The 26,543-nt window shown below is 45.7% G+C and overlaps 1 protein-coding gene across 1 annotated transcript in view; it reads left to right on the top strand.

Annotated features, from left to right (window-relative positions):
* The first annotated feature begins 837 nt into the window (after positions 1-837).
* LOC147700379 (uncharacterized) overlaps positions 838-26,543 on the top strand; it is an 87,897-nt gene continuing 62,191 nt past the window's right edge. Inside the window, exons 1-2 of the mRNA XM_086935727.1 lie at positions 838-1,033; positions 19,208-19,261. The gene's annotated coding sequence lies outside the window, so the exon portion shown is untranslated. The remainder of the gene's footprint in view (positions 1,034-19,207; positions 19,262-26,543) is intronic.

The following is a 26,543-nucleotide window of genomic DNA, read 5'->3' as shown; positions in this document are numbered from 1 at the left end:
AAGGTAGCATTATATTCCCCCAACATCAAATGGTCTCTTTTACAGGGTGAATACATTTTTGAAAGAGGGAGTGCAAACGGCTTTGGCGAATGGGGCCCCAGTGGGTGTTTTCCTGAAAGAAAAGGTTTGGAATTATCACCTTACTCCACACTCCACTACAGTTGTGTCTCCATTTTTTATTATTGAGGAAGAGGAATCCCATGTCGGATCTTAAAGGACACTGTACCTAAAGACAATCATTGCTATTGTGCCATTTCTCAGTTAGTCAGAGAAAGAGGCTCAAACAAAACAGAAGTGACAGTATGACGCCTCCCATGCCACAAAATTTGTTGATTTACAAAAGAATGATTGGGTTCTGGATAGACAACCACACAAAGTTAAGAAGGGAGAACCCATGTCCTCATATCCAATTTGAATACAAAAGGTTTCCAAAGGTGCTGTGTATTTAGAAGGCAAGGGGTGGTGGGGTAAAAGAGACCTGGTTAATCTGCCTCATGTGCAAGCTCGTGACATTTGTAAGCACAAAAAAATGGAATCTGAAAGCTGGTTTGTTATGGAAGGAGATGTTTCATACACATGCGTCAGCCTCTGTTTCCAGCAAACGTATCCAACAGTGATCTTGCAAGAAAAGATGTTATGGATGCTGTTCACGATGAGGTTTCTTTTCATGGTCGTGGCTCGGTGTCTGACATCAGAGGACACATTGAACCCAGCTCTGTGCACACTGCCAGGCGCTGAGGTCAAACCTCATCCTAAGGGCACGTTTACGGCGAGTCCGTTCTCTATTTCAGTCATTCTCTGGCCGGAAGTCAGGTGATTTGCTTTTCCGGTCGTCGAGGGCAGAGACAGCACCAGCAGTGAAAGCAGTCACTTCCGGCCTCTTCCTCGGCTCCAGCAGCTGTAAGGGTGGAAGGATCCTCGGTCTGTGCGGTGACCTTCACCCTCTGACCCCGGACGTCACCCCCGGCCTCGGATTGTCATCTTCACCGTCCCAGGCCGAGGGGGAGAGGCCTCTGAGCAGGTGTCTGCGCAGGTAGAGTCTACAGACCCCCCCCCCCCCCCGCTTCAGACAACCTGAACTCTGCAGTCCACCCTCCCCCTTTCAAGCCATGCCCCCCCCCCCCCTCCAGGCTGCGGCCCCTTCACCCCCTCCCTTCAAGACTTGCCCCTCCCCCCCCCCCCAGGCTGCGGCCCCTTCACCTGTCCTGTGCAGCCTCTCCCTTGTGCAGCCTCTACTCTCCCACCTCTCCTGTGCAGCCTCTCCCCTCCCCCACCTCTCTTGTCCAGCCTTTCCCCTCCCTCCTCTCCTGTGCAGCCTCTCCCCCTCCCACCTCTCCTGTGAAGCCTCTCCCCCTACCCAAGCTTTGGCTCTCACCGCCTGATGATGTTTACTCATGTTGTCAATATGTGCTAGTAGCTCAGGAGCACTTTCCTTGCGCAGAAGTAGCTCGCACTCCAGAAAAGGTTGGAGACTCCTGCTTTAGAGCACACAGAGAGTCTGTGGCAGACACGTTTTCCTTAATTTATATTCTAGAATGAGACGCAAAAAAATCCCAGGATTTAACTTATTTCACACAGAAAATGAATGGTAATTATGTCTTATTTACCTTGATTGATGTTTGGCAATTTCCAGCTCCATGCAGGTAAAAGCCCAGCTGCAGTTCCCCATGGAATATACTGCTCAAATGCCCTGCACTAACCCTAGCCTTGACTATCTAGTGAAATTTGAAACTGCAGCAGTCATTAGGCATAAATGGACTTTAGCGCTGACTGCTTGAGCAGCCAATGCAGTCTAGGTGTTACAACCAGACAGAAACAAGGTCAAAATATTATATAATTATTTTGTTGGTCTAATGCAAAATACCACACAACTAAATGAAAGATGATAAATCATACATGTTAAAGAAATTAATGGAAAATTCATTCTTTAAAGTTACTGTTTATAAACCATCAGTTGGTTAATAGAATCACTGCAGAGATTTTGTGTGTAACCAGAATTGAGTACTGGTTGGCGCAGTGGGGTATAGTGAATTCTGTATTATAGTGCTGCATGGTCGTAGCCTGTGCACGATAAGTATGTTCATTGTTTTAAAATTGTATTAAAATATAAGCTACCACAATGCGTCCATAAATTTAGTGTTCTAAAGCAAGCTCTAAGCTTCTATTTCCAGGGTTTTGCAGCAGTTTCAATATAGTTTTAGAGCTTTTTCATTCTTCCAAAGGGTGTAATTTTTGATATGTATCTGTTTCCATGAACTTCATTACTTGGTTTAACTCACAAGAAAGTGTCACTCTCACACATTGGCAGTTGAGTGTCACTCAAAAGTGCCCTGAAACCATGGAAATGTCACACATAAGCAATCTGAAAACTTGGCAGCTATGCTACGGTGTCCTGTGAAAGTGTACTTTGAGACTCACTTCTGTGGTACATTGTTTATACTGCCAGGCCGCATGCAAGCACATGTTGGACACAAGCATGACTTCTACGGGAGACACACTGTGACGTGTGGCACTGGATCAATTCGGTAGTACGCTGCTTGGAGGAGACTTAAATACACATACAGCAAGTGCTGGATCCAACCTCTCATGGATCCTGGCACCTTTTGTATTTTTTTGGCTCCCTGAAACGAGTGTTGTAGGCGCTTAAACACTGTGCTGCCATTAGACATACCCCCCACACTCCTGTGTCCCATGAGACTGGATCCAGAAGGTGCATTATACATGTGCAGCACAGGTAAGGTCATCCGCAGGGCTGAATTCAAGTGAGAAGATGCGCTCATGCCTGCAGGTGGATACCTACCAGCTTTGGCTTGGTCTCTGTTGGATGTGAGCACAGGGAGGGTGCAGACATGAGATGATACCACTCTTGGGGCCGGAACAAGCTTTTGTTATCTACAGCATGGGTGCTCATAAACAGTTTTACATGAGTGGCAGCTTCTGCATTTGGGTGCTGGGACACCGCCCTTCTGATTTTGAGGTCTGAATTTTTTTCCATTTGTTCTTACAGGTTATACACCCATCCATCAGAGCATCTTCGGGCAGCCAGGTAATTATGGGACGGCCATTGTGCTTGTATGGGATTCTTTCTGATAGTTCTTGCCTGTTTCCTTTCCTGATTGTCAAGGGAGAGGTGTTGCAGGAGTGGTCCCATCATGCTGATACAATTCAGTGATTTCTTTAGCATGAGGCAGTCTGACCCTGTGTAACTCGGGCAGTGAGCAGCATCCGTTTTGCAGCAGTCCCTCTTCAATGTTTAACAGAAGATAGACTGCCCGCTATGACTTTGTTGTGGCGCAACATTCAGGGATATCAGAAACCTCCACTAAATGCTTCAGGCGTCTTAAGAAAACACATCAGTGAGCATTTTTGACATTAAATGATGCCAGTAGAACTTTCAGTGACTGGATTGATATAATGCAGGTGTTCTGAAGTAGTGTAATGAAACAGCGCCACCTTCTGGAAAGCTGCAACTGGTTTAATGTTATAATGAAATTAGTGCAACTCATTGTGAAACTGTTGTTATGGCATAAGATGAAATGTACTGTTTCCATTGTATTACAGGCCTAGTTTGAGAATACACTAAGAAGACCTTTGCAGTGCATGTATTGCTTGCTTAATTCTTATCCTGGATGGATATAGACTCCTTTTTGCATACATGGTCTCACAATGGAATTTTCGTGGCAGAATTCGCCCCCCAGCTAACCCTTCTTCCAGGAGTTGGAGGTTGCATGTTTTGTTTGCTTACTCACTGCATTTCACCTTGGTTTTTTCTGACCCCCGCCATTGTCAGATTTCTCCCGCTACCACTTGTCTGCAGTATGATTCAGAGCTACAGTGACATGTGGGTGTAACATTGCTTTTTAGGTCGCACATTCGAGACCTCTTGTACATACTTTAGTATATACTCATTATATTCTTATATGTGTATGTACTTTGTGGGCTCTGGTGAACAGCCCTAGAACTTGTCTGCTTCCGCTTATGGACCTTTTTTCTGTTCAAATGCCTCTATTTAACTGTCTTGATAGAAAACGACCAGCAGAGGTCAATAACATACCAGAATCACTTTAGCATTTTCTAGATTTGAATCCATAGAAAGTGTCTTCCACAAGCACTCGTAGACAATAATAGTTTTTTCAAATCTTGTATTTTCAGTGATATGATCACTGAAGGCCCTGATTTTATATTAAAAACAGAGCTTTGGGCTATACCATTTCCCACTGAAAGGCTATATTTCTCTTCATGTGTTCCCATACCTGGCGTGTCATGCAGTTTGGTGTTACTTTCCCTCCATGTTAAGGAACAGTCAATGTTTCAGCACCTAGGCTAATGTGCTGTATAGTTAAATACATATAACGTCCCAAAGGCGAGACCAGTTGCATTGCAAATGCTTGTTCTTTTCTGCCTTTGCTCGTGTCTGTCTCCTGTATGTATAGGAGGTCACATGCCTTTCTGCTTGCAGAGAGAAAGAAAATAATACACAATACCCTTATAGCTGAGCACTTGCTTTTCACTCCAACCAAGATTCTAGGTTTGCCTAGTTTGTTCACACTTCAGAGATTAAATAAAATTGCACCAAAATGTAACAAGCAATGATGATTGGAGACCGCAGGTGGGAAAACAAAACAGTAGGAGGCTGCTGGTGCAAGCAGCAACCACAACAAAGAAGCAACAACGGTTGTGAGCAAGGATTTAAAAAAATACCTGAATCCGAGCCTGAGCAATTATTCTGTTGTTTGTCCATGGTCCATCGAAGGGAGACACAAGAGATGTGGTATTGCACTCTTGTATTTAATAGTTTTTGTGTGTGTTATATTGTCTTAATTACTGTCGTTGGTGCAAAAGGTCGGTACCCTACTGAGCAGTTTAGGGTATGCGTAAACAATATTGACATGTGTGTTCTGCGTTCACAGGACCCACTCCTTCCTTGTACTCCTTTTGATTTTCGTACAAATTTTACTCCATGCGTGTAAATATCAGTTTGTAAATTTTATTCATTTCAAACTTAATTTTGTAGCGAGTCTTTCATTCATATAGCTTATATTTCATTCATTGACTTTAACATGCTTGTAATTATTCCCAATGCATTTCAAGCATTACGCTCTTCATCAGGGGATTATACATCTGAAATCATAATACATATAATTAAGTACTGAGGTCTATTCTTACCCAACAATCTGAAACTGAATTTAGTACATGTATGCATTGTCGCAATATACACGTTGTTTGTGGCTCGTGTACTCATGTGCTTTTTACACCTTATAACCCGTGGTTACCTATTAATTTAAATCACATTATTTTGAAATATCTCACTTGGTGTTTTGACCTTGTAAACCCGCTTGTTCTTATTGACCGGAACGAACGTGCATTAGTTGCACTTTATAACCCATAACCACATTGTTTCATAAATCTCACTGACCTTAGAGCTTTCTCCTAGCGTTTCAACACTGAAAATCAAAAAACGATAGAGCGTAAGTTTCTCAATATTTTTAAATGTGTGCGTTACGCGCTGGCTTGTTCTATATTCTGAACCCGTGCTCTTACCCGGTGTGTGGTTCTGCTCGTCTCCCCTCGCTACTCTGGCGTGCGTCGCTCTAGCGTTACCTCGGCTTACAACTCTATGTTCTTGTTCCGATCACGTGACCAAGTCTACGTCCATGTTTACAATGCAATTTAAAGTGGCATCCTCACGAAAAAGAATTATACACAACGTGTAAGGCGATGGTACTATACCTCGATTACTGTGTGATCATTTCTTAATTGACAGATGGATCCTGCATATCAAAATAAATATATACCTATCAAAAAAAATTTTTTTTATTTTTTTTTATTATACATATCAAAGAATGCGGATCTCAAAGTCTTAATGTCGATTATAGGAAGCAATTAAGGTCCATCCTTTCATTGAGGCCCTTTGGCTGTGTGGTGCATAGAAAGTTTATCCAGAAGACTTCTCTCCTTAGTAACTGGTTATTGTTGTCTCTTCCTGGGATACTTTTCACAATCTCCAAAATGCAAAATTTGAGCTGACTTACGTTGTGGTTGGCTTGGTTAAAGTGAGCAGCTACCGTCGATTTCAAGTTCTTCAATCGTATATTGCTCTTGTGCTCTATTACACGCGTTTTATTTTTCTTTGCGTTTTTCCTACAATCCACATGGGCAACGTAGCAAGTATATTACATTTTCTGAGTCACATGTTCCAGATACCTTCAAATTGATAGGGGTGCCTTTAGTTGGATGGTTAATGACATTACCCTTGATAGTGGCTGAACAATTTCCACAATTGTGACATGGTAGTGTACCACTATATTTAGTAGATTTTTGCATTTTTGATTGTTTTAGCAGTTCTTTCAGATTTCGAGTTCTTTCATACGCAAAGATTGGAGGTTTGGAAAAGATTCCTTTGAAGTCTTCCTCTAGTGCAAGTAGAGGGCAGTGATTGCGGATAATCTTTTTTATCTTACCACTTCTTGTGGAATTTTTTTACACGAATACACTTCTCTTTTCATCCTGTTTTGTGGTAGATCTTAGTAGATGTTGACGTTGTAGTTTATCTGCTCTGTTAGCTGCTGATTCCAAAATGGGATCTGGATAACCCCTCATTTTAAACTTCTGTAGTGTCTCCTGTTTGTGTTTTATGTATAGTTCATCCGTCGATGCTATCCTTTTTATGCGCAGAATTTGCGAAAATGGTAGATGGTGTTTCAGTGAAGTTTGGTGAAAACTATTATAGTGTAACAAGTTATTTCTGTCCGTGTTTTTGGTGTATACACTTGTTATGATTTTACCTTCAGTGTTAGTTAACAATACGTCCAAGAATGACAATTCTTTGTTACTCATGGTACTTGTAAACTGTATTCTCTCATTTTTTACGTTTAGTTCCTGTATGGCTGCTTTCAACGTGGTTTAATTTCCTTTCCAAAGAACAAAAAGGTCGTCAATGTATCTTTTGTATACAATTAGATTCTTCTTCCATGTTTCATTCTCTAGTATATGCTCCACCTCAAATTTATGCATAAAGATGTTCGCATAAGTCGGTGCGGCACAATTGCCCATGGAAGTTCCAGAGGCTTGTATGTAGAATTTTTCTTCCCATTTGAAATAGCTGTGAAACAGCGTAAAGTGTAACAACTCCATTATAAATATTTTTAAGTCTTCTGTTTTGTCTTCCTGTATTAGCAAGCTTTCCACTGCTGATATACCTTGGTCATGCGGAATTGATATATATAGAGACTTTACGTCTATGCTTGCCATAATCATCTCTTTAGTAAACTTATCTTTTTCTTCTTCCAAAGTATTTAAAAAGTGTGTTGTGTCCTTCAAATAGGTGCTTGTGTTCTGAACAATGTTCTGTAGATGTTTCTCAATATACTTTCCAATGGGTTCGTGTATCGATCCGATTGTGGATACAATTGGTCTTAGGGGAGGATGATACAGATCTTTATGAATTTTCGGAGTCATGTATATGTAAGGGACCGTAGGATTCTCTTTGATAAGATATTCTTTTTGACCAATGGTTCCTTTGCTGATTGCATTCTCAATTATGTTCTTCAAGACTTTCATAAATTCTTTGGTTGGGTCCGTAGTCATGATGGTATAGGTGTTTGGATCTTGGACGTGTTCTTCCACCTTAGAAAGATAATAACTGGTATCCATAATAACTAGCGCTCCACCCTTATCTGCTTGCCTGATTGTGATTGATGAGTTATTCGCTAGTTTTTGCAAGATATTCTTCTCTTGAGTAGTCCTATTTGAGTGTTTAGTCTTGGGTGATTTAAATGTTTCTTCAATTTCTGTGACTACCACATTTTCAAATGCGTCTAATACTTTATGGCTCACTGGAGCCATGTATTTGCTTTTGCTTCTCAAACCTAACAATGTATTCTCTTTAGTGGGAGTGGTCATAGGTTCAATTACATTGTCAAAAAAATGCCTTAGTCTCAAAGATCTTAAAAACTTGTATAGGCTAACTTTAGTTTCCAGAAAGTTCGAATGGTACGTTGGAACATACGAAGATCCTTTTTGTAATCTTTTGACTTCTTGTTCTGTTAATGGTTGACTGGATATGTTTATAACTAGATTTTCAGAACTTGGCTCCTGGTGTTTTGAGCCACTGTATCTCGATTTATTTGTTTTTTTGCTCCTCCTGGTTCTGGTTGTGGTTCTTGGCCCACCTCTAAAAAATCTTTTTGTTGTGCTTGGCCTGATGTACTTGCACTTGATTGTTTTTCTACGTTTTGAATGTTTGATTCCGTCGATGGACCTGGTCTAGGTCTTCTTTCATATGTAGATCGTTTGTGTTGAGAATCATCAGATGATGTGTCATCTGTTGACGCATTTGGTTTTTGTTGTCGCCTTTTTGCATATATATTTACAACAAGGGGTGGTGAGGGACAGAGTCTCTGAATTAAGCAGAAAGCTCTCACCCAGTCAAGAGATCAGGGCTAGATCCAACACCGTTTTTTAGCTCACTGCACCATCCCAGTTTCAGAACCTGGCTGTATGCAAATTAGTCTGTTCCTGTCCCAGTGCATGATGGGAACAGGGCAAACCAAACTACAAAAGCCAATTCTTACACTGGGAAGGAAACAAGCTCCCGGGGACCGGTTTCTGGCATTACAGCCGTCTTCGGCCCGGTTTGCTTGAATCCTGATGGTGCAATGAGCAAGGGTCTCACATCTGAGAATACCCTTCCACGCTTAGGATGGACAAAAATATTTACAACAAGGGGTGGTGAGGGACAGAGTCTCTGAATTAAGCAGAAAGCTCTCACCCAGTCAAGAGATCAGGGCTAGATCCAACACCGTTTTTTAGCTCACTGCACCATCCCAGTTTCAGAACCTGGCTGTATGCAAATTAGTCTGTTCCTGTCCCAGTGCATGATGGGAACAGGGCAAACCAAACTACAAAAGCCAATTCTTACACTGGGAAGGAAACAAGCTCCCGGGGACCGGTTTCTGGCATTACAGCCGTCTTCGGCCCGGTTTGCTTGAATCCTGATGGTGCAATGAGCAAGGGTCTCACATCTGAGAATACCCTTCCACGCTTAGGGTGGACAAAAATATTTACAACAAGGGGTGGTGAGGGACAGAGTCTCTGAATTAAGCAGAAAGCTCTCACCCAGTCAAGAGATCAGGGCTAGATCCAACACCGTTTTTTAGCTCACTGCACCATCCCAGTTTCAGAACCTGGCTGTATGCAAATTAGTCTGTTCCTGTCCCAGTGCATGATGGGAACAGGGCAAACCAAACTACAAAAGCCAATTCTTACACTGGGAAGGAAACAAGCTCCCGGGGACCGGTTTCTGGCATTACAGCCGTCTTCGGCCCGGTTTGCTTGAATCCTGATGGTGCAATGAGCAAGGGTCTCACATCTGAGAATACCCTTCCACGCTTAGGGTGGACAAAAATATTTACAACAAGGGGTGGTGAGGGACAGAGTCTCTGAATTAAGCAGAAAGCTCTCACCCAGTCAAGAGATCAGTGCTAGATCCAACACCGTTTTTTAGCTCACTGCACCATCCCAGTTTCAGAACCTGGCTGTATGCAAATTAGTCTGTTCCTGTCCCAGTGCATGATGGGAACAGGGCAAACCAAACTACAAAAGCCAATTCTTACACTGGGAAGGAAACAAGCTCCTGGGGACCGGTTTCTGGCATTACAGCCGTCTTCGGCCCGGTTTGCTTGAATCCTGATGGTGCAATGAGCAAGGGTCTCACATCTGAGAATACCCTTCCACGCTTAGGGTGGACAAAAATATTTACAACAAGGGGTGGTGAGGGACAGAGTCTCTGAATTAAGCAGAAAGCTCTCACCCAGTCAAGAGATCAGGGCTAGATCCAACACCGTTTTTTAGCTCACTGCACCATCCCAGTTTCAGAACCTGGCTGTATGCAAATTAGTCTGTTCCTGTCCCAGTGCATGATGGGACAGGAACAGACAGGATTCAAGCAAGCCGGGCCGAAGACGGCTGAAATGCCAGAAACCGGTCCCCGGTAGCTTGTCTCCTTTCTGGTGAAGAATTGGCTTGGTAGTTTAGTCTGCCCTGTTCCCATGATGCACTGGGTCAGGGACAGACTGATTTGCATATAGCCAGGTTCTGAGCTGGGATGGTGCAGTGAGATAAATAACGGTGATGGATCAAGCCCTGATCTTTGGACTGGGTAAGAGTGGTCTGCTTAATTCAGACACTCTGTTCATCACCACCCCCTTTTCTGAATCATTTTTGGCCACTATAGGTGTGGCAGGGTATACTCAGACATGAGTCCCTTTCTCACTGCTCCATCAGGATTCAAGAAAGCCGGGCCGAAGAAGGCTGAAATGCCAGAAACCGGTCCCCGGTAGCTTGTCTCCTTTCTGGTGAAGAATTGGCTTGGTAGTTTAGTCTGCCCTGTTCCCATGATGCACTGGGCCAGGGACAGACTGATTTGCATATAGCCAGGTTCTGAGCTGGGATGGGGCAGTGAGATAAATAACGGTGATGGATCAAGCCCTGATCTTTGGACTGGGTAAGAGTGGTCTGTTTAACTCAGAAACTCTGTTCATCACCACCCCCTTTTCTAAATCGTTTTTGCATATATGTCAGCCCAAGAGTAAACTTCTCCCAGTCGATAATCTGTTGTGTCCCTCTTGAACTTCCTTAATTTTCTATCATTGATTTCCTTTGTATATTCTTCCAATTTTTTGTTAGTTTCATCTAGGATTTTATCCCATTCATCTTTTGTTGTTATTTTGACTAATTCATCTTTGACTTGATTGATTTCCTTTGTTAGATCTTCTATTAACTTTGCCAATTCCTCAACAATGAGTAGTATCAGGTCTAATGAGCATTTATTAAGAATTGCTTGCCAACGTTCGGTGAATCTTGCATTATTTTTACATAATGTTGATTTGAGGGCAATCCTTAGACCACGTGGAATACGTTGCGCTTTGTGATATTTAATCAGAGTGCTTGCGTGCAATTTTTGATTGATGATCCGTTTTGATATGTATAATAGTTGTTTTAGGGTAGCTTCTTTTGATACAGTACTTGGAATTGGTTCTTCAGATTCCTCTGTGAGAGAGTAGATGCGGCTCGTATCATCCTCTGTGAACACTAATGTCTCTGCTCTGTGTTCCGTTGTGTGTGCAATCTCTGCAAATTGCATGTTAGTTGAAGTTGAGTTAATTTCCTTGTTGGTGCAAATACCGTGTTGCTCAGTTTACAATAATGACACAAGAGATGTGGTATTGCACTCTTGTATTTAATAGTTTTTGTGTGTGTTATATTGTCTTAATTACTGTCGTTGGTGCAAAAGGTCGGTACCCTACTGAGCAGTTTAGGGTATGCGTAAACAATATTGACATGTGTGTTCTGCATTCACAGGACCCACTCCTTCCTTGTACTCCTTTTGATTTTCGTACAAATTTTACTCCATGCGTGTAAATATCCGTTTGTAAATGTTATTAATTTCAAACTTAATTTTGTAGCGAGTCTTTCATTCATATAGCTTATATTTCATTCATTGACTTTAACATGCTTGTAATTATTCCCAATGCATTTCAAGCATTACGCTCTTCATCAGGGGATTATACATCTGAAATCATAATACATATAATTAAGTACTGAGGTCTATTCTTACCCAACAATCTGAAACTGAAGGTAACGCTAGAGCGACGCACGCCAGAGTAGCGAGGGGAGACGAGCAGAACCACACACCGGGTAAGAGCACGGGTTCAGAATATAGAACAAGCCAGCGCGTAACGCACACGTTTAAAAATATTGAGAAACTTACGCTCTATCGTTTTTTGATTTTCAGTGTTGAAACGCTATGAGAAAGCTCTAAGGTCAGTGAGATTTATGAAACAATGTGGTTATGGGTTATAAAGTGCAACTAATGCACGTTCGTTCCGGTCAATAAGAACAAGCAGGTTTACAAGGTCAAAACACCAAGTGAGATATTTCAAAATAATGTGATTTAAATTAATAGATAACCACGGGTTATAAGGTGTAAAAAGCACATGAGTACACGAGCCACAAACAACGTGTATATTGCGACAATGCATACATGTACTAAATTCAGTTTCAGATTGTTGGGTAAGAATAGACCTCAGTACTTAATTATATGTATTATGATTTCAGATGTATAATCCCCTGATGAAGAGCGTAATGCTTGAAATGCATTGGGAGTAATTACAAGCATGTTAAAGTCAATCATTGAAATATAAGCTATATGAATGAAAGACTCGCTACAAAATTAAGTTTGAAATGAATAAAATTTACAAACTGATATTTACAAGCATGGAGTAAAATTTGTACGAAAATCAAAAGGAGTGCAAGGAAGGAGTGGGTCCTGTGAACGCAGAACACACATGTCAATATTTATTACCATCGAAGGGAGAAACACATGAGGAAGAAAGTGAAACTTACAGGCATTGACCCATGAGATGCAAGAAAAGAAACAAACCAAAGACCTCTCAAGGAAATCTTGGGTGAAACCTAAAAATGACATATGGGAGCAGATTGAGACGTGATGCAGATGCACACTGATAGATGTAGGCTGCAAACACCCCTTCATCAAAAAGGTCAAACACTAATACTTGCCTCAAGTGCAAAGCCTAGAGTGCTCTTTTCATAACAGCCCCAGGGGTCTGAGATAGGTACAGAGACAGACAAAGCCAGATGCACAGACACAGAGAAACAAAGGCACTCCTAAACACATTCACACTTACTGTAAAAACACTCTGACTGTTCACAGAACAGAGGATATTTGGACAAAAGAGTCAAGTCAAGTCAAGTCAGAGGATTTATACAGCGCACTACATACCCAGGGGGTCTCAAGGCGCTTAAGAATGGGTGGGGAGTTACTTGTCAAATATCCACGTTTTAAGTTGCTTTCTGAATGCTAGGTGGTTCTAGGTAAGGCAAAGGTAAGGGGGAAGAGAGTTCCAGGTTTTAGCTGCCAGGTAGGAGAAGGATCTACCTCCCATGGTGGTCTTGTTGATGCGAGGTACAGTGGCAAGGGCTTGGTTGGAAGATCGAAGCTGGCGGGAGGGGGTGTAGAAGGACAGTCGTGTGTTGAGGCATTCTGGTCCGATTTCGTAGAGTGCTTTGTGTGCGTGGGTTAGGAGCCGGAAAGTGATCCTCTTATTGACGGGAAGCCAGTGGAGGTTTTTCTGGTGACCAGAGATATGTTCTTTACGCGGGATGTCTAATATGAGCCTGGCAGAGGCGTTTTGGATTCGTTGGAGTTTTTTCTGGAGTTTAGCGGTGGTCCCGGCGTATAGGGTGTTTCCGTAGTCCAGGCGGCTCGTGACCAGTGCGTGGGTGACCGTTTTCCTAGTTTCGGTGGGGATCCAACGAAATTTTTTTTGAGCATGCGAAGAATGTTGAAGCAGGATGAGGAGACGGCGTTGACTTGTCTGTTCATTGAAAGTGAGGAATCCAGGATGACGCCCAGGTTCCGTGCGTGGTCTGTCGGGATGGGTGCTTTTCCAAGGGCTTCTGGCCACCAAGAGTCGTCCCATGCGGAGGGGGAGGAACCTAAGATGAGGACTTCTGTTTTATCAGAGTTCAGTTTCAGACGGCTGTGTTTCATCCATTCGGCTACTTCTTTCATTCCTTCATGTAGGTTGGTTTTGGCGGTGCTAGGGTCATTGGTGAGTGATAGGATCAGTTGAGTGTCATCCGCGTAGGAGATGATGTTTAGGTTGTGTTGGCGGGCGATGGCCGCGAGGGGGCTCATGTATACGTTGAAAAGGGTGGGGCTGAGTGAAGATCCTTGTGGTACGCCGCAGATGACTTCAGTGGCCACTGACTTGAATGGTGGGAGGCGGACTTTCTGGGTTCTTCCAGTGAGGAACGAGGTGATCCATTCCAGTGCTTTTCCTTGGATTCCGATGTTTCTGAGTCGCTGTAGAAGGGTGCTATGGCAGACTGTGTCAAAGGCTGCGGAGAGGTCGAGGAGGATGAGGGCGACTGTGTCTCCATTGTCCAGTAGGGTTCGAATGTCGTCTGTTGCTGCGATGAGGGCGGTCTCAGTGCTGTGTTTTGCTCGGAAGCCGGACTGTGAGGAGTCGAGGGATTTGTTGGCTTCGAGGAAGGCGGCGAGCTGGTTGTTGACAGCTTTCTCGATGACTTTGGCCGGGAATGGAAGGAGCGAGATAGGGTGGTAGTTTTTGAGTTCGGTGGGGTCAGCTGTGGGTTTCTTCAGGAGGGCGCAGAGTTCAGCGTGTTTCCAGCTTTCCGGGAAGGTGGCAGATTTGAAGGAGCAGTTGATGACGTCTCGGAGGTGCGGTGCTATGATGGAGTCTGCTTTGTTGAAGATGTGGTGAGGGCATGGGTCTGTGGGGGAACCTGAGTGGATGGAGTTCATCAGGCGGATGGTATCCTCAGTGGAGATTGTGTTCCAGTCATTAAGGATGTTTGAGGGGGGTGAAGGTCCAGCAGAAGGTTGGGTGGGTTGGTCTCCGGGTTGGTTGTCGAAGCTGTTGTGGATGTCTGCAATTTTGTTGTGGAAGAATGAGGCTAGGGAGTCGCAGAGGGCTTGAGAGGGGGTGATGTCGTTAGAGTTGGCCGAGGGATTGGTAAATTCCTTAACGATGTTGAAGAGTTCCTTGCTGTTGTGGGCGTTGTTATCTAGTCGTTCCTTGAAGGCGGTTTTCTTGGCCTTTCGGATCAGTTGATGGTGTATGCGGGTGGCGTTTTTGAAGGCGTCCTTGGTGCTGGTGGTTGGGTCTTTTTTCCAGGCCTTCTCAAGGGAGCAGCAGAGTTTCTTGGATTTCTTAAGATCATCGTTGAACCATGAGGCCTTCTTGCTGCCAAGTTTGCTTTGTCGTTTTTTCAGTGGTGCTAGGATGTCGGCGCTGTTGGATAGCCAAAGGGTGAGGTTGGTGGCGGCTTGGTCGGGGTTTGATGAATGGGCTGGGGGGTTTAGCAGAAGCGATGAGGAGATCTGGTCGATGGTGATTTTGTTCCAGTTTCTTTGTAGAGTTGGTTGGGGGTGTTTGTTGGGTTTGGGCTTGTTGTAGGTGAAGTGGACGCAGCTGTGGTCAGTCCAAAGGAGCTTTGTGGTGTGGCTGAAGGAGACATGATTGCTGGAGGTGAAGATAGGGTCGAGGGTGTGACCTGCGATGTGGGTGGGGGAAGTGGCCAGTTGTTTAAGTCCGAGGTTGGCGAGGTTGTCAAGCAGGGTGGTGGAGTTGCGGTCGTTGTTCTTTTCAAGGTGAAAGTTGAGGTCTCCTAGAAGGATGTAATCTTTGGAGGGGAGCGCGTGTGGAGTGATGAAGTCCGTGATGTCCTCACTAAATTGTGCGCGGGGTCCTGGAGGCCTGTAAAGGAGGGTGCCTCTGAGTGTGGTCTTGGGGTCGATGTGGATCTGGAAGTGAAGGTGTTCAGAGTTGGCGAGGTTGACGTCAGAGCTGGTTGAGATATGGATGGATTTCTTATGGACGATAGCGATTCCTCCTCCTGTGTGGCCGGTACGGTCCTTGCGTATGATCTTATAATCTTCTGGGACGGCAATGGTGATGTCTGGGGCGGAGGAGGCGTTCATCCATGTTTCAGTAAGGAAGGCGACGTCCGGAGAGATGGTGTCTAGTAGATTCCATAGGTCAATGGCGTGCCTATGGACCGATCAGGTGTTGAGCAAGATGCATTGTAGGTGGTTGGTGTCGGGAATCTGAGGTGTGATCGTAGCGGAGTGGTTGATGTTGCAGAGGAATTTGCAGGAGTAGCATGAGAAAGGTCCATGGGTGTGTCCAGGAGCGGCTTGGTCGCAGTTTGGGGAACGGCCGGGGTTAAGGGCTAGGAGGGTGGTGGCATCGTAGGTAATGCGGGAGGGCTGGGAAATGCGAGGGCCAGGGGGTCTGGCGCTGGGCGCGGTCCAGGCGCGGACGGGCGTAGACGGGCTTATCTTTGGCGCACCTTCGGCGCGAATTGGGCGCGGTCGCTGCGCGTGAAGGCTGCGCGCGGGAGTAACTGTCATATATGGATGGTGGAGGGGGAGGGGCGAGGGCGGCTCAGCTGGGAGGCGGGGCGGGCTACAGATGACCACAACAACAACAAAATGGAGGCGGAGGGGGGAGCACAGCGGAGCGCTAGGGCAAACGCGCAAATACAGTGAAAGCGGCAAATTTAAATTCAAAAGTGCAAATAAATCAGAGCGGCAACCAGGTACACAGCAGGCAGCAATAATTAGGCAGATTAAGCAAAGCAATGCAGCACAACGATACCGAGTGTCACAGAGGGACACTGGGGAGCGACCACTCAGCTCGAGGGAGAGGAGCGAGTCACGGCGCTTTCCGGTAGGGGAGCGCTGTTCTGGTCAGTGGGAGGGCGGCTCAGCTGGGAGGCGGGGCGGGCTACAGATGACCACAACAACAACAAAATGGAGGCGGAGGGGGGAGCACAGCGGAGCGCTAGGGCAAACGCGCAAATACAGTGAAAGCGGCAAATTTAAATTCAAAAGTGCAAATAAATCAGAGCGGCAACCAGGCACACAGCAGGCAGCAATAATTAGGCAGATTAAGCAAAGCAATGCAGCACAACGATACCGAGTGTCACAGAGGGACACTGGGGAGCGACCACTCAGCTCGAGGGAGAGGAGCGAGTCACGGCGCTTTCCAGTAGGGGAGCGCTGTTCTGGTCAGTGGGAGGGCGGCTCAGCTGGGAGGCGGGCGGGCTACAGATGACCACAACAACAACAAAATGGAGGCGGAGGGGGGAGCACAGCGGAGCGCTAGGGCAAACGCGCAAATACAGTGAAAGCGGCAAATTTAAATTCAAAAGTGCAAATAAATCAGAGCGGCAACCAGGCACACAGCAGGCAGCAATAATTAGGCAGATTAAGCAAAGCAATGCAGCACAACGATACCGAGTGTCACAGTGGGACACTGGGGAGCGACCACTCAGCTCGAGGGAGAGGAGCGAGTCACGAGTCGAGGGTGTGGAATGTGGTTTATGTTATAATGATTTGTATAGCGCACTAATCACCTGAGATGGTATGCAGGCGATTGGGGAGGTGTGCAGATTTGTGATCTCCAAGGTACTTTGACAAAGAGCCAGGTTTTCTGCTTCTTGTAGAACTCAATAAGTGAAGAGGAAGTTCTGATGTGTCGAGACAGGTCGTTCCAAGTTTTGCATACGATGTAGGTGAATGAGCGATCTCCATTTTTACTTTTGCAGGATCGGCAAATATGTGCAGTGGAGCTAGGGGAGCGTAGGTGTCTAGGTGGTTGCTGAAAGTGTATGCAGCTGTTCAGGTATTCTGGTCCTGTGTTGTGTAGGGCTTTGTTTGTGTGCGTGAGAAGTTTGAATTGGCTACGGTTGTGAATGGGGAGCCAAGGAAGTTTTCTGTGGTGTGATGTGATGTGGGTGTGGCGAGGGAGGTCAAATATGAGTCTTGCAGCAGTGTTTTGGATGGTCTGGAGTCTTTGTAGGAGTTGCTTGGAGATTCTGGCATAGAGAGTGTTGATGAAGTCCAGCCTGCTGGTGATGAATGCTTGTGTGATGGTTTGTCTGGTTTTGAGAGGCAACCATTTGAAGATTTTTTTGCAGCAAGTGTAGGATGTGGAAGCAGGAGGTGCACACTGCATTGACTTGAGCCGTGGTGTTGAGCTTGCCATCTAAGGTAATCCCTAAGTTACTTGCATGGTCTGTGGGTTGAGTGTTTGTCCTATCTCCGACAGCCACCTGGTGGAATCCATTGGGGAGGCCTTGTGGCCGAAGACCAGTGCTTCCGTCTTGTCAGAGTGGAGCTGCATGCTGTTGGTTTGCATCCAGTCTGCTACCATGGTCATGCAGTTGGAGAAGTTGGTTCTGCAGGTGGTTGTTTTGTCATTCTTTGAGTGGATGAGCGGGTAGTGATCGGAATAGAGGAGGACGTTGATGATGTTGGTGAGTGGTGTAATGTGTATGTTGACAAGGGTGGAGCTGAGGGTTGAACCCTGTGGGACTCTGCATTTTAATTTCTCAGTCTCTGTTATGTTTGTTGTTGTTTAGTAGCACAGGCCAACTACAAGGCTCTCTGAGTAATTAAATGTTTTTTTTGTTTTCCATTTACCGTATATGCTCAAATTCTTTAGTAGGTCTGTAAAGATCTCAAAGGATTGTTTCTAATTATTTCATTAGGCTTAAACCCTGCAGACTCCTTCTTAGCGCAGGAGACTGACTGGGGCTCCACGTCCAGGGTCCTCGGATTAAAGGGAGAGAATGTGGCCTGATGGCTATGTTCGTCGACTTCGGAGCTGGGGAACCGGGTTCGAGTCTCGGCAGGGACGCTCAGCATTCTGTAATTCTGGGCAAATCACTTAATCTTCCTGCCTAACAAAAATGAATGTGTACCCCTGTAACATAACTGGTGCTCATGTAAAGCGCTCTGATATCTTCGGGTCTAGTTTGCGCTATATAAAACTCCACACACAAAAAAGGAAAAGGTAACACACAGGTAAAATGTAAAATATAAAAATCTCAAATTATTGTATAGCCGATTCCTCTCAACTTCTCATCTTTTGCTGTTCTTCCCAACTATATATTTTCCAGCTATGTTCTGCTTTCTATAGTACACTTCTATTTCTTTCTCATGTCTGTTTTATCATTTCCTTTGTTTTGTTTCTTATTCCTTCCCACTTTCTTTTCCTCGCCCCTCCATCACAAGGGCAAGGCCCTTAGTTTGGCCATCATGACTTTCTTGTCAAAGAAAAGAACCCCAGGTGATTTCAGGATTATATGCATGATTGCCATCTTTTCATCCCGGTTGCCCTCCAAGGGCTCCATGCCAGCCTCAATGTCTGTACTTCTTCCGACCTGTTCCTTTGCAAACTACCCCTGTCACGCACCTGGTTAGCCCCGGTCCTCCAATGAACCATTGCGGGTCCACCGCGTTACCAGTTGGAGTACAGGTTTCCATCTCTGTCATTTGTCTGTATCTTGAGTTCTGCTTCCTGGCTATGTGTCCGTCCTTCCTCCAACATCAGCTCCTTGGTCTTGATTCCTCCTGGCTGTCATCCGTGCTGCAGCTGCTCATCATGTTCCCTATGCTGCAGGGTATCCTCCTCCATGATTCAACTCCTCATTGGTGGTCTCCTGCTTCCCAAGTCTTGGAGTAAAAGATTGTCAGCATTAAAAAATCTTTTATAGTCATTTGTTGGTTTTCCCTCTCCAAGTCTGTATTGCTCTTCCTGTTGCCAGTCTTTCTTCTATTTCTACATTTTCCTCTCTTCTTCCTTTGCAGGTCTTCGTCCACTCTCAGTATCCTGAGGGTGCCGTTGGTACTCCTCCACCTTAGGTAAGTACTACCATCCACAGCTGGTAAGGCAATAACTTATATTTTCCTAATATCCACAACTGCTAAATCATACATTGTTCTGGTATCTCTCTGTAACCAAAAATGCAAAACTTTATTTCACTTTCCACCCTACTAGCAAGATGTAATTAAACCCACATGTTGAAACCTAATACACCTTCAACCCACCAGCTGGAGGTTAGTTTTGCGCTTGTTTTACTCTCGACACGCAAAAAACATGAAACCAAATATAGGCATTTTCATGAACATCGAGACTGATGGCTGCATATTCTACACTTACAACACATACAGTTATGGGGGACCCTAGGGCTAATTTAGTGACCAGCTCTGAGTACATGCCCTATCAAATATTCACCACAAAAAGGGTATCAGAGGGTCAAAATTTCTACAAGTGATTATTGGGGATAACGGTTGTGAGTTGTTACCACTAGCCATACAACAGATCTTCTTTGTGAAAATAACAAGAGCCGGGTCAGTGTCTGGTCTCTAACACCCATCAGTCACCACTCGGTACCGCCCTTCATCATTTGGGGTTCCGAGGACCAACACAGCACCTGGTCTTATCTCTATCAGGAAGGGGCTGACCTTCCTGTAGGCAGGGCGGGGTTGCTTTCAGTTGGATAGAGTCTAATTATGTCTGAGTGATGTAACTGACGGGGTGAAAAGTGCAGTGCAGAAAACAATGTGATACCAAAGGGTAAAGATAAAGTGAGTAAAATTGGTTTAGGAAGCAAAAAAAAATTTAATTGGATATAGCTCCCAACGCCAATATTAAAAATAGCCAAGACAGGGAAAAATTTATAAACTGTCTAGTGGTGGAACGTGGTCAACATGTTTCAGCAAATAATGGCCAAGTGGCCTTGCTTTCTTCAGGACCTTGTAATGACGCTACTGCAAACTAAAAAACCCCAAAGTGTAAAGAAGTGTTTTTTAAAAAATTGGAACAACTTAGATACTGATATATATGTCACCTGGACCTCCTAGGTGTACTGTTCCGTATCTTCTCACAATTTCAGTTGTTCACTGAAAGAAGTCAAAGAAATATATTTATAGCATGAGTACATCACGCACAACTTATCACCAAATAACATTGTTTGTCTCACCATGGGTAAATCTCAACATTAGTGAAGCCTATACATAAAACTGAGGCCAAATGCACTGTATATACTAATGCCTTCCAGTCTTCTTAGAACTTGAAAACTTTTCAAATTTCACGTGCTACATCTTACCTGATTTGTAAGAAGTAGAGACCTCACCCCACCTGGCTGCGGCTCAGGACATAGGTGAAGCACCGCTCTGTTGAGGTGAATAAATTCAAAAAATTGAGTCGTCCACCATAGGCGTGTTAACACACAACAAAGGTATAGTTATTGCTGAGAATTTCTGTTAAAGATGTTAAAAAAGTACTTCATTTAGTATCATGATATAATGATAGTAGGTATGAGGATATCGTGATCTCCCCACTTCTAATGTGCTAGCATGGTAAGTAGAGCGATATTGGTGTCATTATATCAGCTCTTCACAGCATGTTGCCTAAACCCGTTAAGCTGATGTGCCCAGAAGGATCTATAGGAATATGGCGTGATAGGGATCCCGCCTCTCGAACCCGGCAGCGGAGAGTATGTGCCCAAGAAAGTTTCGCGCTATTGCCAGATAAAATAAAATAAAATAAAACGTCACCGGGGACCCTACCTCTCCGTCGGTACTCCAACGCGGCATCTGTGCCGTCTGGGGAGGTACCGGCGGTCTGTTCACTTGGAGTTTATGACATGTTGCTCAGGATAGGCTGAGGCCGTCATGTGATGCGCGAGCAAGCCTCGTCATGCGGTGATAGTGTAACTAGTGCTCTGATTGGTCGAGCCCTGAGGGGATTTGACCAATCGCGCTCACACCGCTCGTAGTCATGGCAATAATTGTAAACACACGGCGGCATTAAAAACCTTTGTGGAAATGGCGCTGCAGTGTAAAGCTCTATATTCAATAGATCAAATGTAGCCATAAGTGAATTAAATACTCAGCAAGAGGCCAACTCGGTCATAGGGCGATAGAGGCCTGAAAGATGATGGTAAACCAACCTCAATGAGACTGATAATAACAACCTCAATGCGACTGATCATAACATACTCGTGGGTTGTATTGCATACTGAAGTGACACCACATTCACAAGAGAGCAGAGCAGAATGTCATTCCAATGGGTTTGTATTGAACTGGAATGGTCCCATTGGTCATGTTATGTTATGTTATCTGTTTTGTAAAGCGCAAACAGCTGCCCCAGCAACGGGGCGTCCCGGCGCTAGAACCATAACACAACCAACTGAAACGACAGACGGGACCTACAGGGAGGGAAAGAGATGGGTTTTGGTCGCTCTGCGGAAAGCTAGAATATTGTCGATGCATCGGTTGTGGAGAGGAAGGGAATTCCATAACTTGGCCCCCAGTAGTTCGAAGGAACGCCCTCCGATGCGGCATAACTTTGTGTGGGGTACCATGGCTAGGTGTTGTCCCATGGACCGGAGATTCCGTTTGGGATTATAGGGGGTCAACAACGAACGGAGGAGCTCTGGACCTTCGTTCTTCAGGATTTTAAAGGCAAATATGAGGGCCTTGAACTGGATGCGGGCTTCCATGGGTAGCCAATGTAGTCTGTGAATGGTCGCTCTCGCCGAGCACCTTCTTGGAAGACCTACTATAGCCCTTGCAGCCGAATTCTGGATCCGTTGGAATCTCTTTATTTCAGTTTTGTTTGCTCCTAACAGCAGGACACTCGCGTAGTCCAACCTGGACAGGATGGTAGATTGTACGATAAGTTGTCGTGTTTTGGAGTCAAAGTAGCCTAAGATGGGGTTGAGACTTCTCAGTAAGCCAATGCAAGTTGCGGCAACTTTTTTGGTGTGCGACTGGAAGCTAAGAGTAGAGTCCAGCCACACTCCTAGATTTTTTGCTAAAGTCTTTGGGGGGGGGGTGCTGGGCCCAGTGATTGGGGCCACCAGAGGTCATTCCAGTTGTTACTATTTTTCCCCATTATCAGTACCCCGGTTTTGCCACCGTTGAGTTGGAGGCAGTTTGCTGTCATCCATTTAGCGACGGCAGTCAGTCCATCCCTGAATCTAGTGGCATCGGGAGAGGGGGCCTCATTGAGGCTGATGACCAACTGAGTGTCGTCGGCGTACGACACCATTGTGAGGCCCCATTTCTTGGCAACCTCCGCCAAGGGTTGCATATATAGGTTAAACAAGGAGGGACTGAGGGCAGAGCCCTGTGGAACTCCTTGTCCTATATCTTGGGGTTGGGAGATGAACGGAGGGGCAGATACCCTGAATGATCTGTTGGTTAGAAATGATCGGAACCATTGAAGCGCCGAATCTACTATCCCTATGTTTTCAAGGCGTTTTAGTAGGATGGCATGGGAGACCGTATCAAAGGCCGCGCTGAGATCGAGCAGTATCAGCGCGGCACTTTTGCCGGTGTCCATAATTTCCCGTAGGCTTTCCGTGGAGGTGAGGAGCGCGGATTCCGTGCTATGGCCCGGCCTGAACCCGTGCTGAGAGGGGTCCAGGATGTTGTTTTTCGCCATGTGATCACTGAGAATTTTGTTCGCGTGAGCTTCCGCTAGTTTCGCGACCCATGGGAGCAGTGAAATGGGCCGGTAGTTCTCCGGTTTAGAGGGGTCTAGGGAGGGTTTTTTTATAATCGGTGTTACCCAGGCCTGTTTCCAGGCTGTGGCAAATGAGATATTAAGGAGTGAGGTCAAAGATGAGAGGAAGAATTCCAAGGCTCCCAGAAAGTGAATTGGCCTCATCGGATCTGTGGGTGCACCAGATTTCACCTTCCTACAAAGTTTGGTAAGTTCTTCACCGGAGATAGCGGGTAGGCATGTGAGCTTGGAGTCTCCGAAGGTGGCGTTGGGAGGGCTGATGTCCTCTGGACTATCCTGGGTGAAGGCGTTGTAAATTTTCTTCACTTTTTCCGTGAAGAAGGTGGCTAGGTCTTCACATTGCTGCGTGGAGGTGATGTGAGAAGCCGGCTTGTCTCCGTTTTGCAATTTTTGCACGATTTGGAAGATAGTTTTCGTGGGGTTTGGGCTAGCTTTTATCTCAGTAGCGTAAAAGGCAGCGCGGGCTACCCGGATTGCCTTGTGGTATGTTCTGAGAGTGGCCAAGTATGCGTTTTTGTCCTCTTGCTTGTATTCCTTCCTCCATTGACGTTCCGTTTTTTTACAGGCTTTCCTCATCGTTTTGAGGTTCTCATCGTACCAGGGGTTGGAAGGGGTGATTCGCCCTTTTGTCCACTTGGCTGGTATAATGGCGTCCAGTCCACTGGTGATCCAGTCCTGGAAGGACGCATATGATTTTTCAATGTCGTTTATATCCTCCAGGTTAGGTCCCCCTAGGCTGGCCGCTAGGTCACATTGTTGGAGTTTGTGCCAAGGTCGTTTTAGGCAAGATGTGGGTGATTTTTTTACGGGAGGGGAGTTGTTCGGGATTGAGAAGGTAACTAGCGAGTGGTCCGTCCAGGCCATGGGTTTAGGGTCGTCAGCTCTGGCCTCGGGAATGTTAGTAAATACCTGGGCCAAGCAAATGGCCCGCGACATGTGTGGGGGTTTGGACGAGCTGGATTAGCTGCAGAGCAGCTAGGTCTGCTGCAAAGTTGCTGATTTTAGCATCCGACGAATTGTCTAGGTGGAGATTGAGATCTCCTAAGATCGTGAAGTTGGCCGAGCCAGTGATCATAGCGTGTGTTACCTCAATGAGCTCTTCAATGAATTTCGTAGAAGGCCCCGGGGGTCTGTAGATAAAAAGGCCAGAGAAAGTGCAATGGGGACTTGTGGAGATTTTGAAGCGAGCGCATTCACAGTCCGCAATACTCTCCTTTTGAAAGGAGCAGGTAAAGGAGGATCTATGGATGGCGGCGATGCCACCTCCTCTTGAGTCTCTATTGATGCAAGTCATAGAGAACCCGTCCGGTATTGCTAGATTGGGGATGCTGGTTAGGTCGTCTTTAAGCCAGGTTTCACTCAGAAACATTATGTCTGGGTTTTCATCCATTAGAAGCGTTCTTACCTCCGCATGGTGTTTGACCAGGGATCTGACGTTCAGCTGCATGATGGTAAGTGACGTTTCCTTCCTTTTGTTCTCTTTATGGCTGATAAGGCGTGGTTCAGGTATGACCAGATTACAGCTTTTACAGTGAAGGGCGGTTCGACCAATGCAACCCTCTATATTGTTGCATCTAGGGCCAGGGTTGAGTGACCACAGTATATTACTGTCATATACGTATGAATTTTGGGCAGAGGATCTGGCAAGAGGCGAGGACTTGGCGAGGACGGGCGAAGACGGCCTTGCCTTAGGCGCGCCTTCGGCGCGCTGACGGCGCGCCCGCTGCGCCCGTCCGCTGCGCGTCCGGTGATTGCACATCCTTAAAGGTGGGAGAGGGGGTGGGTGGGCGTGGCCTGAAGGTAGGCGTGGCCTCTATTCCTCGCCGTGAATGGCGGCAAAACAGTTTGTTTTTGTTAGGATCGGTGCAGCGAAGGGGTCGCTGTTTAGGCGTATCTCGAGCCCGCTAAGGAGGTGCCAGACGGGTGAGGCGCTTTTAAAATACAAATTTTATCAAAAGGTGACACAAAGAAATACAATTTTAAAAATTTCCGTCGTCTCCCGGCTTCCGCCTCAGGAGATTGCAGAGTTCTGACTTGGTAGCGCTGTCGGCAGCGTTTTATACTGTGGCGGGTGGGCGTGGCCTGAAGGTAGGCGTGGCCTCTATTCCTCGCCGTGAATGGCGGCAAAACAGTTTGTTTTTGTTAGGATCGGTGCAGCGAAGGGGTCGCTGTTTAGGCGTATCTCGAGCCCGCTAAGGAGGTGCCAGACGGGTGAGGCGCTTTTAAAATACAAATTTTATCAAAAGGTGACACAAAGAAATACAATTTTTAAAATTTCCGTCGTCTCCCGGCTTCCGCCTCAGGAGATTGCAGAGTTCATCAGTGTGTTGTTGGTCATCAAGATAGACATTGGTCAGGTGGTGATTTTAAAGCGAGGACCAGGGTATGTCATCATTTAGCCCTCTCTGGTCAGTACCAAGTTTCAAAACCCAGTTCTGTTCTTTCACTAGCAAAAAATGTCCCACATTCGTGACGTGTGATGGAATGAACGGTTTCTCTAGGACCGTCCATTTAAATGAAGTGGGTGAGTGATTTAAGGTAATGAAGTGGGTAGTGAGTCTAGTAGCCTGCCGTTTACAGTTGATGGTACTTCTGTGTTCAGACAGCCTCACCTTGATCTTTCGAGTAGTCATTCCCACGTATCTGAGTCCGCAGGGGCAGGTGATCAAATAAATCAGTTTGTCGCTGTTGCAGTTGGTGAATCTCACTTGTCTCCAGGGCCTGGACGTGCCAATATCGATTTCTGTGGTTTTTGACGTCTGTGCACATGATTGGTATGTGCCACATGGATGGTGGCCGGATACTGGAGGCAAGTCCCATAGGGTGCCCACTGCTCTAGGTGTTTCCTCTTGTGGTCTGGTGTGGACCATTCTATCTCTCAGGTTGGGTCCTCTCTTGAAGGAGAACAGCGGCTGTTGGATAGAATGGGGTCCTGAATTCAAAATGGACCAACGTTTTTTCACAGCTTTCTTGATGCTGTTGGATAATGTACCAAAAGTATGTACAAAAGTAAGCCTTTCCAGAGGTTCTTTCGGTGTTGGTGGTTCCAATAATGCTGCTCGATTGTTGTTACTTGCCCGCTTCATAGCACGATGTACCAGATGGGGAGGATATTTCCTTTTGACAAGCTGAGTCTTAAGAGCGGCTGAGTGTATTTCAAAAGCTGGGCCAGTAGAGCAATTTCTTTGTACCCGTAAAAATTGCCAGAAAGGCAGATTATCCCGTAACGATTTGGGATGATGGCTGTCGTACATCAGGAGGGAATTTCTGGACATAGGCTTCCTATACAGTTCTGACTGTAATCCAGTAGTTGTAGCCTTGATCATAAGGTCGAGGAAAGCCAAACTGTTGCTGCCAATTTCTATGGTGAAGCGCAAAAAAGCATTTCTGCACTACAAACTCTGGTATGGTGGCGTTCCAACCAGGGCAAAAGGTGTGGGTATCGGAGCCTGTGGCACCTAGGACCCTCCAGGCCAAGCAGGATGTGGCGTCCAGAGTGGGAAGCTTGAAGGCTCTGCCGCCTTTGTTATGCAACCTCAGGCCTATCCAGATAGTGGAGATGGCCACCCCCCCTGTCCTGCTCCCATTTTTGTCAGCTAGACTGGTGAG

This window comes from Lissotriton vulgaris, chromosome 8, assembly GCF_964263255.1.
Source record: "Lissotriton vulgaris chromosome 8, aLisVul1.2, whole genome shotgun sequence".
Lineage (NCBI taxonomy): Eukaryota > Metazoa > Chordata > Amphibia > Caudata > Salamandridae > Lissotriton > Lissotriton vulgaris.
Note: the sequence above shows the minus strand (reverse complement) of the source record. Positions and strands in the feature narration are given on the sequence as shown.